This window comes from Bufo bufo, chromosome 9, assembly GCF_905171765.1.
Source record: "Bufo bufo chromosome 9, aBufBuf1.1, whole genome shotgun sequence".
NCBI classification, from domain to species: domain Eukaryota; kingdom Metazoa; phylum Chordata; class Amphibia; order Anura; family Bufonidae; genus Bufo; species Bufo bufo.
Window position 1 is genome coordinate 85,603,996 of NC_053397.1, and position 14,500 is coordinate 85,618,495.

Consider the following 14,500-nt stretch of genomic DNA (forward strand, 5'->3'; position numbering starts at 1 on the left):
CTGTCGTGAGCTAGGCTTTTCGGTCATGATTCCCCCCTGCTGCGCTGAACGTCCTTTCAGACAGGACACTCGACGAGGGGCAAGCCAAGAGTTCCATGGAAAATTGTGCCAGCTCTGGCCACAGGGCAAGCCTGCACACCCAGTAGTCCAGGGGTTCCTCGCTTCTCAGAGTGTCCACATCGGCCGTTTACCCGATGTAGTCGGACGCCTGTCAGTCTAGGCGTTCCCTGAGGCTGGATCCGGAGGGCGGCTGTCGATGGGTTGGCTGCAAGAATGATCTCATATCCGAAGTGACCAACATCTTCAAACTGCTCTCTTTTTGCAGGCGCGGTCGGATTGGTACCCGCACCTGTTTCGCTGTGGATGGAAATTACTCTTCCAGCGCTCGCAACAATAGAATGCAGCATCTCTTGCAGCAAGGCCTGGAAATTCTGCATTCTGCCAGCCCTCTGTGCTGGTAACATGTCTGCCATTTTGTGTTTGTACCGGGGGTCTAAGTACGTTGTACCGGGGGTCCCTTTTCAAACACTGGAGCATTAAGGCCTCCATTTGCACTAAATTGGAAGCGGTGGAGCGCACTGGCTCCTGCTCATCGCTCAGGAGAATGTCGTCCTTGGTCTCTTCTCTCCAGCCACGGACAACGCCAGGGATCCCAGAAAAGTTTAAAGTCCCCCTAAAAGCCTGTTATTCTTGCTCCTCCTCCTCCTCCTCCACCCCCCAGCCACCATCCTCCTCTGACTCCTCTTCAGACTCCTGCGGACTTGTCTCAGATGGAGTAGCTCCCCCTGGGAATTCATTCAGCATTGTGACAGTCCTCATCTTCCAGCTCCTGCTCCTCGACAGCTTGATCAATGACACGACGCAATGCACGCTCCAGAAAGAAGGCGTAAGGTTCGATGTCACTGATGGCGCCCTGGCTGCTACTCACCAGTTTGGTGATCTCATCGGATCGCCGCAGAAGTCTGCATGCGTCGCGCATGAGCAGCCACTGGCACAGTGAAAAAAAAACAAGCTCCCCAGGACCTGTCCTGCTGCAGAGTTCGTACAGGTAGTCGTTAACGGCATGTTGCTGCTGGAGCAGCCTATTAAGCATATACAAGGTGCAGTTCCAGCACGTCGGGCAGTCACAAATCAGACGTCTGACGGGCAGGTGGTGTCGCTGCTGAACGTCAGCAAAGCGAGCCATGGCCGTGTAAGATCTTCTAAAATGGCTGGAGATTTTCCTGGCCTGCCGTAAGACGTCCTGGACCCCGGGGTATTTGGCAACGAATCACTGCACGACTAAGTTCAGGATGTGTTCCATGCACGGCATGTGTGTCATTTTGCCCTGTTTCAGCACGCTCAGCAGATTGGCACCGTTGTCGCACACCACTTTACGAACTGTCAAATTAAGCGCGGTTAGCCACTGATCGGCCTGTGACCGCAGAGCTGAAAGCAGTGCAGGACCGGTGTGGCTCTTGGCTTCCAGGCACAACAGCCGCAGCACATCATGGCAACGTCTCACCTAGCACATCGAATAGGTTCTGGGGAGCTTGGGGGGCGCAGCAGAAGAGGCGGTAGCAGTGGAAAAGGAGGAAAAGAGGATGAAGTAGGAGGAGGAGAAGAAGAGGCAGGCCTGTATGCAATCCGTGGCGGTAACACCAAATCCACACGGGAGCCACGGGTTACAATGTTGATGGCCGTCAGAAGGTTCACCCAGTGGGCAGTAAAAGTTATGTACCTTCCCTGCCCGTGTTTGCTAGACCACGTGTCTGTGGTCAGATGTATCTTGGCACCGACACTGTGTGCCAGACATATATTCATTTGCCGCTGAACGTGGCCATATAGCTCTAGGATGCTCTTCTGAGAGAAATATTTCCTTCCGGGGAAATTCCATTGCGGTGTGCCAATGGCCACAAATTTTCTGAAGGCCTCCGAGTCCACCAGTTTATATGGCAGTAGTTGGCGGGCTAGCAGCGGTCAGCCATTGGTCAAGAGGCTTATCCGGCGTCATCAACTTTTTACGCTCGAACATTTGGGCCATGGAAGCCTGCCTTCTGCCAGATGAACGCGACGACGGCACGGTGGAAGGTGGAGTGGAGGACAAATGGGAGGAGAGAGGAGAAGGAGAAGAGGCAGGACGTGAAGCACCAGGAGTGTGGCTTTGTGGGTTCTGACGGCATTGCTCCCACTGGTCTCGGTGATGGGAGGCCAGGTGCCTTCTGAATGTGGTCGTCCTTAGGTGAGTGTTGGGCTTACTGCAACTTATGTGTTGACAGCACAGGCTGCAGATGGCAACACTATTGTCAGCAGCTGACACGTTAAAAAAGCCCACACTGCGGAGCTATGTGCGGGCTTCCTGGGAGCGCTAGAAGTGATGGTGCATGGTGGATGGCTTGCTCCAGATACATTTGCAGTCTACTTTTTGCCTCCTGTGCGCTGTGAGCTCTGCCTGCTTCTCCTCCTTTTCCTCCCTATCTGCTGCTCCGTCTCTCCCTCTGAACACCCCTCCTCTTCCTCTCTTGTGGGCACCCACGTGACGTCCATCGACAAATCATCATCGTCACCCTCACCACCACTGACATTTGAGTTCTCGGAGTAGGCAGCAACAGCGGGGACCTCCCTTCTTGGGCTGATCTTGATATTGTCGTCAGACCGCAGGGTGGCGGCCGTTGCTACCTCCTCTTCCTTATCCAATTTCAATGGCTGCGCATTGGTATGGTCTGGGAATGTAGGAGAAAATAATTCCTCTGACTCGAGTGGAGGGGCTATGGTGGTGGTGGTGTTTTTGGGGGTGCACATAGCAGAGAGTGAGGAGGGTGCAGATACAGAGGATGAGGAGGGTGCAGAAGCGGAAGGCTGAATGAGCCACTCAACCAACTCTGGTGCGTCCTTTGAAGTAATTTCACGCGCCTCCTCCAACTTCCCATTTAGGCTCCGGCCTGGTGCACCTGCCTGACCCCTATCACCCCTGTGGAATGGCCTGCCTCTTCCTCTGACTGTCATTTTCAAAATGACCCTGTGCCTAAGTCCCTTATAGAGTAGCAGTGTTTGTGGAAGCAGGTATATCGCAGGCCTCAATCATTATTTGGTGGAAGCAGGTATATCGATCCCCTTAATCAGTATTTTGTGGAAGCAGGTATATCGCAGGCCTCAATCAATATTTTGTGGAAGCAGGTATATTAAACCCCTTAATCAGTATTTTGTGGAAGCAGGTATCTCGTAGGCCTCAATCAATATTTTGTGAAAGCAGGTATCTCAATGGACTCAATCAATATTTGGTAGAAGCAGGAATATCAGTCCCCTTAATCAGTATTTTGTGGAAGCAGGTATCTCGTAGGCTTCAATCAATATTTGGTGGAAGCAGATATATTAATCCCCTTAATCAATATTTTGTGCAAGCAAGTATATTGCAGGCCTCAATCAATATTTGGTGGAAGCAGGTATATCCATCCCCTTAATCAGTATTTTGTGGAAGCAGGTATATCGCAGGCCTCAATCAATATTTTGTGGAAGCAGGTATATCAAACCCCTTAATCAGTATTTTGTGGAAGGAGGTATATCACACTCCTCAATCATTTTTTGGGGGGGGGCAACAGGTATATCACACACGTTGCAAATAGTTATTGCTATAGCGCTTGTCCCTCTATAAAGCTGCGGTATCGCAGCAGAACCGCACATAACTGGCGCACAATACAAATGCACTATATACTTCCTATGTTAGAAAGTATATTATAGGTATATCACACCCCATAATCAGTTTTTTGGGGGGCAACAGGTATATCACACCCATTGCAATTAGTTGTTCCAATAGCGTTTGTCCCTCGGTCTAGCTGCGGTATCGCAGCAGAACCGCACAAACTGCTGCACGATACAAATGAACTATAATATACTTTCTATGTTAGAAAGTATATTATAAGTATATCACGTCCCTCAGTATTTTACTCCTATCGATAGCAGACCTATACCAGTCCTTAAAAGGACTTTTGTGGCCCTATTAGATAGTGTTTGGTGTCCCTAACAGCCTGTCCTTGCTCACAAAGCAACCTCTCCCTACACTGGTAAAACACAGAATGTAAAATGGCTGCAGATCGGGTTCTGTGATGGGGGGGGGGGGTGCCCATGTGCTGAAACGTCTCAATTGGCTGTCCTGTCCCACCTGATGAATGTGTCATGGGTCAAAGTTTGGCGTAATGCAAAAGAATATGGCGCCGGCAGACATTGCCATATGTTCGCATGTTCGGTGAATCGCAAATGCGCAATGTTTGCCGTGAAATGACCACCGGGCGAACCACAAGGCCATCTCTAATACGTGTGTCTTGACCGCCCACCAGCTGCTATGCCTGGTCCTACCCTATGGGAAGTGTTTTTGCTGTCACAGATTTGTGTGCGGCAAATCCTCAACGTTTTACAGTCCCAGCAAAGTAAATGAGAGTTTAACAAATCCAAACCCTGCAACAGAAATACAGAGTAAATTTATGCTGAGGGTTTAAGTGCTGTGGAGTCGGAGTTGAAAGTAGAAAGGTACCGACTCCAGCTTCAAATATATAATCTATTATTAATATTGCGTAATTCATTTAGAAAAGTTTAGAAATGTTAATCATAAATATATTTTATGTTCTATCAATCTAAGGCCCTTATTTATCAAAATCAGTGATAAGCAGGGTGTTCAAGTGGTGACAGAAAATAAGATCTCCCCTCTATTGTGTTCTGTGCTGTCCTTAGGCCCCATGCATACCACTGTATCTGTTTTGCGGTCCGCAAATCTGCAAAATACAGATGCGGTTTGTGGTTGCATCTGCATTTTTGGAGGACCCATTGACTTCAATGGGTCAGGGATCCGCATTTTGTGGACAACTATAGGACATGTTTTATCTTTTTGCAAAACGGACATAGAGGTGCAGAAAGCATCAAGATTATCTGTGTGCTTTTTGCATCCATATGTCCGTTTCACAAAAAGATACACTATGCCCGCAAAATGTGAACCACAGACCCATTGAAAACAATGGTTTCTCAAATAAAATCTGTACAGCACACGGACCGTATCCGTACTTTGTTGATCGCAAAACGGATACGGTCATGTACATGAGGTCTTATACTAGCTATCTTTATCCAAAGCCTTGAGTTACAATGCCTGAAACTATTCTGCACATGCTCTGTAGTAAGGTCCTCCTCTAAAGACCAGAGACGTTCACCACTAGTCATGACCGCTAGACACAACAGGAAGGCATAATGGGGTTGTCTGGGAATAGGTAACTTTTCACAGGTGCCCACAGCCTTCCTCTGCTATGTAAAGAAGTATTCTTTGGTAATGCCCTTACGGAGCTAAGCTGCAGTGTAAAGCACATCAGTGAATAAATAAACAGAGGGAAGGACGGCTCACCCCTGATTCAAGATGGCAAGGTGCACCAATCAGATGTCGTACCCCGACCACCAAAAAAGGACAATTGTAATATAAAAAGAATGGGCACTCTTCTAGCTGGACCACACAGTTAGTAAAGCGATAATGATTTATTGATAGCAATATAGGAGCAATGATCACCATACATAAAAGTTAATAGCAATAATGGACAATGATCACCATACATAAAAATTATATGCCCTATATAAAACTTGACTCTAAAATAATAGAATTAGTAAAAATTGATAATTCAATACAATCATCAATCCGCTGGTATAGCTGATGAAATAAGAAGGTCAGGAGGCCTGTTATCCCGGCCAAAATAGAAATAAAGATGTGGAACCTAGGTCTGTTCCAACTGCCTGTATATATTCGATCAGCTACAGCGGTAGTTGATACCGAATATGTCCCCAAAAACTAAATATATAGCTTGTGATAAAAAAGAAAAAGATTTATATGTATAGAATACAATCCAAAGAATATATACAATCCAAAACTGCACCAATATAAATACCATGTGCTGACAAAAAAGAAACCCACACCTTCCACCTTGCCCGAACCATTTCAGGCAATGTCCCCCATCGGACTAAGAATGCTGTATATATCCTATCAAGTACCTATTGGAAACCAAGATCTCCGATCCTGAGTTCTTCTGTGTCTGAAACACCTCTGATATTTTTTAAACATATTTTTTTAAACACATTTTGTACAATCAGATGTGGATTTATACCCTGCAATGGAGGTAGCATAAACATCCTAGAATATTTAATGATATGCTTTCTATATACTTGCAATTTTATATATATTTTATATATTCTTTTATATATATTTATAGACTTTTTATATTGCTAGACATGCAAGATGCCCCATTTATTTAATACTTTTTTAAACATTAATAAATATATTTAATTTTTAATAAATAATTTTAATACTATTTAATTACAATACATATATATATATATTTGCTGATGGAGAAATCAGATTAGATTTGCCTAAATATCCATGAGACTTACTTGGTTTTATATCCTACAAACAAGTCTATTATATGTTTATACACTTTAGATATTGAGCATAAATGTGCGCCTGAGAACATGTAATATTGAGTGAGGTTTTGTGACATTTGATGCAATTATCTATGTAAGATGAGAATGCAACCAGTTACAATAATAATTTTATATGGGTAATGCTTCTGATGAACCCAAGATCATATGGTATAAAAAACGCATGAGTGCATAGAAAACCGCAGATGAACCGCACCAATATCGCAACACATAGGAAATTATATCTGTGAAATCCAGATCTCTCGGATACATTCCGGGTTTGCCAGAGAGTTCTTTGAAAGGCAATCTGTATAAATAGCTGGCTAGCGAGTCAGTTCCAACATAGCCACTGAGGAAGAAGGAGGATAACCTTCGAAACGCGTCTGGCGTGGAGGAATTGGAGCTGACTAAAACCGGCCAACTTTAAACTACAACAATCTGTCATTTTTGGCTGGATCAAGTAAGCGCTTATAAGGAAAAGAAAAGGAACCGCGGCCTTTTGGATATCGTGCAGCTACCTATGGGTGTGACTGAATCACAGGTGGAACACCCACTTTAATCAAGGCAACTCAATGTGTATTCACAGCGTGACAGAGCTAGCGCCTGTATTCACAGCTGAAGGCATAAGATTATAAGACCGGATCATACAGTCTTTCTATTTGGCTGTAAGGCCAGCTTACTTTAAAAACCTACACCACGTGGGACGCCACGGTGGATAGCAGGACTGAACGTAAGTAAGAAACTACAACTAATACTGCTATAATTGTACTGACTGCCGCAAAACCATCTTGCCGCATTGATATTGCACTGTCTCTGCTGAAATTTGTCGGACTATAACTCTGCGATACCCAGCTTACTCCTAGGAACTGTGCGGACCTAATATTGAAACTTTCAATCGCCCTCTAGGAAAGCTGCTTTACTATAGCAGAAAGACTGAGCTCTAGAGTTACTATTAACCAGGGAGACGGACTGCCTATTGCCAAGAGAGACACTCTTTGATTCTACACGGGTGTTGAAGATTTGATCACTGCTAGTCTTCAAATATTCTACTGTATATTCCTATATATCTATTTTTAGTTATTTGCACATATCTGCACCAAATTTTTATATTGGGAATATTATTGATTGCTAATATACACATCTTTTTCTTTTTTGTCAGCACATGGTATTTATATTGGTGCAGTTTTGGATTGTATATATTCTTTGGATTGTATTCTATACATATAAATCTTTTTCTTTTTTATCACAAGCTATATATTTAGTTTTTGGGGACATATTCGGTATCAACTACCGCTGTAGCTGATCGAATATATACAGGCAGTTGGAACAGACCTAGGTTCCACATCTTTATTTCTATTTTGGCCGGGATAACAGGCCTCCTGACCTTCTTATTTCATCAGCTATACCAGCGGATTGATGATTGTATTGAATTATCAATTTTTACTAATTCTATTATTTTAGAGTCAAGTTTTATATAGGGCATATAATTTTTATGTATGGTGATCATTGTCCATTATTGCCATTAACTTTTATGTATCGTGATCATTGCTCCTATATTGCTATGAATAAATCATTATCGCTTTACTAACTGTGTGGTCCAGCTATAAGAGTGCCCATTCTTTTTATATTACTAAAGCACATCAGTGCATGAAGCTGTCACAGAGACACTTACTGTACCTGAAAGCGCAGAGTAGGGCATTTTGGCGTTACACTGTGTCGGTGACTGAGAGGGTGAAGATACAGGTTCATCTGCAGAGCTGACAGAGATTCATAAAGAGGCTCAGACACACCACTACTTACCGTAATATACACTGACTTCTTTATTAACTGCAAGGTATTGAAAATACAGAAGATTATCTCATTAGAAGTCAGGGCACTGGTCTTAAATGTGACCCTGTTGATGTCGGGCCTTCAGCACTCAGGAGAGGAAAAACCCCCAGTGGAGGAAACCTCTAGGACTGCCCTTCCCCTAGGCGGTGGAGGAAAACGATGGCACGTGACAAGGACGGTAGATTTTTCCTTGAAACAATAGTGGCTGTAAAGTGCGTTGACTTCAGCAGAGACCAAGCCTGGAATCTGCCTTTTGATGCAGCAGAAAATTCACTTCTTCAGTGAATACATCTGACTGTGGAAAGTCTGGTGAATGACAAGTCCAGTGGTGAATGCAGAGACTGAGTCCGGAATCTGCCTCTTAATGCAGCAGGAAACTCACTTCTTTGGTGAATACATCTGTCTGTGGAAAGTCCGGTGACTGTCAAGTCCAGTGGAGACCAAGCCTGAAATCTGCCATTGATGCAGCAGGAAATTTATTTCTTTAGTGAATGTTAGTCCAGCGACAAACGCGGGCAGCAGGTAGCTTAGCTATGCTATCTGTGTTCCCTGCCAAAGTTTCCTTCCTACTGGAGACTTTCCTTCCTGCTGGAGACTTGCACTCGTGTTTGAACTTGCGTGGGTGTGCCTCTCTTCATCTATGAGGCAACACATACACGCCCTCTGTCTCACCAGCCTATGGCTGGATTTCAGCAGGTATTTAAAGGCACTTCCTAATACAGGAAGATGCCTGAGCAACCTCATGGTTTTAGCTGGTCTATGTCCAAGTGTTAAGGTGTCTCTCTTGTCTGCTTCACTGTGTACCGCACCTTGCTTTTTGTACTCCTGGACTTTGCCTGTTTGTCGCCTGTCTCTGACCTCGGACTTCGTTTATGAACTTTGCCTGTTTGCCGCCTGCCCGTGACCTCGGACTTCGATTACTGACTACGATTGATTGCCACCTGTTCAGACCCGGAACCTCCTGGTCACGCAAGTCCCTTCGGTGCTTTCACCGAGTACTCTGAACCCCTGGTCAGCTGACACTGACTCGGGGACTGCTCTGAAACAGCCCCTGGCAACTACTAGTGATGAGCGAGCATGCTTGGCCGAACTGCTGTTAGGCTCGAGCATCGCTATGCTCGGCAGATCGGAGTGCTCGGCCGAATAATTCGGGTGCTCGAATACAATTTAATACAATGGAAGTCCATGGGAGAACCCCAGGTACCTCCTGCTCGGAAGAGAAGAGGGGGTCTGGTTCATAAAAAATGGTTAGAATTTGATGGAAACCTCATCAATATGGTTTGGCAACAGTATTAAGAGGATAGCCGGATGCGTCGTAGACTCCTATTATGTATGATATACAATAGACAACCACACAAAGGCTACATGCCAAAAGCAAGGTATGTACAAGCCATCAATCTATTCATGAGACAGATCACAGCCAGCATACCTTACAATGCCAGCCTCATGCACTATGAGATATTCCAAACCAGCTCTCATCTGACTGAGACCAGTAAACCTCAAAGTTTTTTTTGCATCTGTTGGAAGGCTTGGGTGGACCTGCACACCTAGATCAATATCATTAGGGCGACAAAAAGTTTTCAGATTGTCCTAACCTACAGTCGTGGCCAAAAGTTTTGAGAATTACATAAATATTGGAAATTGGAAAAGTTGCTGCTTAAGTTTTTATAATAGCAATTTGCATATACTCCAGAATGTTATGAAGAGTGATCAGATGAATTGCATAGTCCTTCTTTGCCATGAAAATTAACTTAATCCCAAAAAAAACTTTCCACTGCATTTCATTGCTGTCATTAAAGGACCTGCTGAGATCATTTCAGTAATCGTCTTGTTAACTCAGGTGAGAATGTTGACGAGCACAAGGCTGGAGATCATTATGTCAGGCTGATTGGGTTAAAATGGCAGACTTGACATGTTAAAAGGAGGGTGATGCTTGAAATCATTGTTCTTCCATTGTTAACCATGGTGACCTGCAAAGAAACGCATTCAACCATCATTGCGTTGCATAAAAATGGCTTCACAGGCAAGAATATTGTGGCTACTAAGATTTCACCTCAATCAACAATTTATAGGATCATCAAGAACTTCAAGGAAAGAGGTTCAATTCTTGTTAAGAAGGCTTCAGGGCGTCCAAGAAAGTCCAGCAAGCGCCAGGATTGTCTCCTAAAGAGGATTCAGCTGCGGGATCGGAGTGTCACCAGTGCAGAGCTTGCTCAGGAATGGCAGCAGGCAGGTGTGAGCGCATCTGCACGCACAGTGAGGCGAAGACTTTTGGAAGATGGCCTGGTGTCAAGAAGGGCAGCAAAGAAGCCACTTCTCTCCAAAAAAAATATCAGGGACAGATTGATCTTCTGCAGAACGTATGGTGAATGGACTGCTGAGGACTGGGGCAAAGTCATATTCTCCGATGAAGCCTCTTTCCGATTGTTTGGGGCATCTGGAAAAAGGCTTGTCCGGAGAAGAAAAGGTGAGCGCTACCATCAGTCCTGTGTCATGCCAACAGTAAAGCATCCTGAGACCATTCATGTGTGGAGTTGCTTCTCATCCAAGGGAGTGGGCTCACTCACAATTTTGCCCAAAAACACAGCCATGAATAAAGAATGGTACCAAAACACCCTCCAACAGCAACTTCTTCCAACAATCCAACAACAGTTTGGTGAAGAACAATGCATTTTCCACCACGATGGAGCACTGTGCCATAAGGCAAAAGTGATAACTACAGTAGGTGTTTGTGAGATTGTGCTTTTAGCACGACAGCGTCGCGCTGATACTCGGCAACATGGTGCCGAGATCTCGCACTCACTGGAATAGTGACAGCACATCCCAGCAAGCGCGTCATAGAAGCGACGGGAGATCCGACTTGGATTCCCGCCAATTCTACACGTGTGCGGCGTTTGTTATGAATCCTGAGGGGGAAGTCCCCGCCGGATTTTAAATAAAAATCCGGCCTGGGTCCCCCCCTCAGGAGCATACCGGGCCCTTAGGTCTGTTATGGGTTGTAAGGAGAGCCCCCCCTACGCCGAAAAAAACGGCGTAGGGGGTCCCCCTACAATCCATACCAGACCCGTATCCAAAGCACGCTACCCGGCCAGCCAGGAAGGGAGTGGGGACGAGCGAGCGCCCCCCCCCCCCCCCTCCTGAGCCGTACCAGGCTGCATGCCCTCAACATGGGGGGGTTGGGTGCTCTGGGGCAGGGGGCGCACTGCGGCCCCCCCACCTCAGAGCACCCTGTCCCCATGTTGATGAGGACAGGGCCCCTTCCCGACAACCCTGGCCGTTGGTTGTCGGGGTATGCGGGCGGGAGGCTTATCGGAATCTGGGAGCCCCCTTTAATAAGGGGGCCCCCAGATACCGGCCCCCCACCCTAAGTGAATGAGTATGGGGTACATCGTACCCCTACCCATTCACCTGCAAGAAAAGTGGTAAAAACACAAATAAACCACACAGTGTATTAAAATATTTTATTTTTCTGCTCCGGAGGCCGCCCCCTGTCTTCTTTATTAGCTCTTTTACCAGGGGGGGGCTCTTCTTCTTCCGCTATCCCGACGGGTCTTCTCCGCTATCCGGGGGGTCTTCTCAACTCTCCGGGGTTCTCCTTCTGTCTTCTCCGCTATCCGGTGGGGTCTTCTCAACTCTCCGGGGTTCTCCTTCTGTCTTCTCCGCTATCCGGGGGGGTCTTCTCAACTCTCCGGGGTTCTCCTTCTGTCTTCTCCTTCTGTCTTGTTGACTCGGCGCACCCCGGTTCTTCGTCTCGCGAGACTCGGCGCACCCCGGTTCTTCGTCTCGCGAGACGTCTCGCGAGACGAAGAACCGGGGTGCGCCGAGTCAACAAGACAGAAGGAGAAGACAGAAGGAGAACCCCGGAGAGTTGAGAAGACCCCCCCGGATAGCGGAGAAGACAGAAGGAGAACCCCGGAGAGTTGAGAAGACCCCCCCGGATAGCGGAGAAGACAGAAGGAGAACCCCGGAGAGTTGAGAAGACCCCCCGGATAGCGGAGAAGACCCGTCGGGATAGCGGAAGAAGAAGAGCCCCCCCTGGTAAAAGAGCTAATAAAGAAGACAGGGGGCGGCCTCCGGAGCAGAAAAATAAAATATTTTAATACACTGTGTGGTTTATTTGTGTTTTTACCACTTTTCTTGCAGGTGAATGGGTAGGGGTACGATGTACCCCATACTCATTCACTTAGGGTGGGGGGCCGGTATCTGGGGGCCCCCTTATTAAAGGGGGCTCCCAGATTCCGATAAGCCTCCCGCCCGCATACCCCGACAACCAACGGCCAGGGTTGTCGGGAAGGGGCCCTGTCCTCATCAACATGGGGACAGGGTGCTCTGAGGTGGGGGGGCCGCAGTGCGCCCCCTGCCCCAGAGCACCCAACCCCCCCATGTTGAGGGCATGCAGCCTGGTACGGCTCAGGAGGGGGGGGGGGGGGCGCTCGCTCGTCCCCACTCCCTTCCTGGCTGGCCGGGTAGCGTGCTTTGGATACGGGTCTGGTATGGATTGTAGGGGGACCCCCTACGCCGTTTTTTTCGGCGTAGGGGGGGCTCTCCTCACAACCCATAACAGACCTAAGGGCCCGGTATGCTCCTGAGGGGGGGACCCAGGCCGGATTTTTATTTAAAATCCGGCGGGGACTTCCCCCTCAGGATTCATAACAAACGCCGCACACGTGTAGAATTGGCGGGAATCCAAGTCGGATCTCCCGTCGCTTCTATGACGGCTCTGTCTCTATCGCGGCAAGCCAGCTCGGCGCTGGCTCCCGCGATGGGGCTCGTAGGTGCTCAATCTCGCCGAGAAAGAGAGCGAGATTGACACAAAATCGGGTTCACCTACTGTAAGTGGCTCGGGGACCAAAACGTTGACATTTTGGGTCCAAGGCCTGGAAACTCGCCAGATCTTAATCCCATTGAGAACTTGTGGTCAATCCTCAAGAGGCGGGTGGACAAACAAAAACCCACTAATTCTGACAAACTCCAAGAAGTGATTATGAAAGAATGGGTTGCTATCAGTCAGGAATTGGCCCAGAAGTTGATTGAGAGCATGCCCAGTCGAATTGCAGAGGTCCTGAAAAAGAAGGGCCAACACTGCAAATACTGACTCTTTGCATAAATGTAATGTAATTGTCGATAAAAGCCTTTGAAACATATGAAGTGCGTGTAATTATATTTCACTACATCACAGAAACAACTAAAACAAAGATCTAAAAGCAGTTTAGCAGCAAACTTTGTGAAAACTCATATTTGTGTCATTCTCAAAACTTTTGGCCACGACTGTAATATTCAATAACCTTTCTAAACAGTTTTGTCATGTAAAAACTCATTTGCATAAACATGGGCATATGGGAAAGATTGGAGCCCCAGCATTACACTGCTGGGACTCCGATCGGAACTGCCGCTGCCAACAATGATAGGGGGGGGGGCGCACTGCCCACCACTGATTTTAATACCGGGGGGGGGGGGGGGGGGGGGCGCACAGTCCACCAATGATTTTAATACCGGGGAGGGCGCACTGTCCACCAATGATTTTAATACTGGGGAGGGGGGGCGCACTACCCACCAATGATTTTAATACTGGGGAGGGGCGCACTGCCCACCAATGCAAACATTGTAGAAACATTCCCGACACCTGACCTCTGACAGGGAGCTGCCACCCGCACAATTAACCCCTCAGGTGCCGCGGATGGCAGCGCCCTGTCAGAGGTGCGTCCCCATCACCATGGGAATGCCTCTGGTTTAGAATATACCATCGGATATGAGTTTTCTCCAGTCCGATGGTATATTTTAACTTCAAGCTTCCCCATCACCATGGGAACGCCTCTGTGTTAGAATATACCATCAGATCAGAGTTTTCTCCAATCCAATGGTATATTTTAACTTCAAGCGTCCCCATCACCATGGGAATGCCTCTGTTTTAGAATATACCATCGGATCTGAGTTTTCACGATCGTGAAAACTCAGATCTGAATAAGGATTAGTATTTGAGTATCCGAAACGTGTAGACCTGTCTGCTATGTTGGATTTTTAACAATTCTGTGTGTATTGGAATAAAGAACGTTATCTTTTTTGGAAGCTGGACCTCCTTCTCTATTTTTTGAAAAAGCTAATAGTATTATTTTCCGTTATAACCATGTTATAAGTGAAGTTCGGGTCCCCATTGACTTTAATGGGGTCCGGGTTCGGGGTCAAGTTCAGGTCAAGTTTGGGTCCCGAACCCGAACTTTGACCTGAAATTTGGTCGAACCCGGCGAACCCG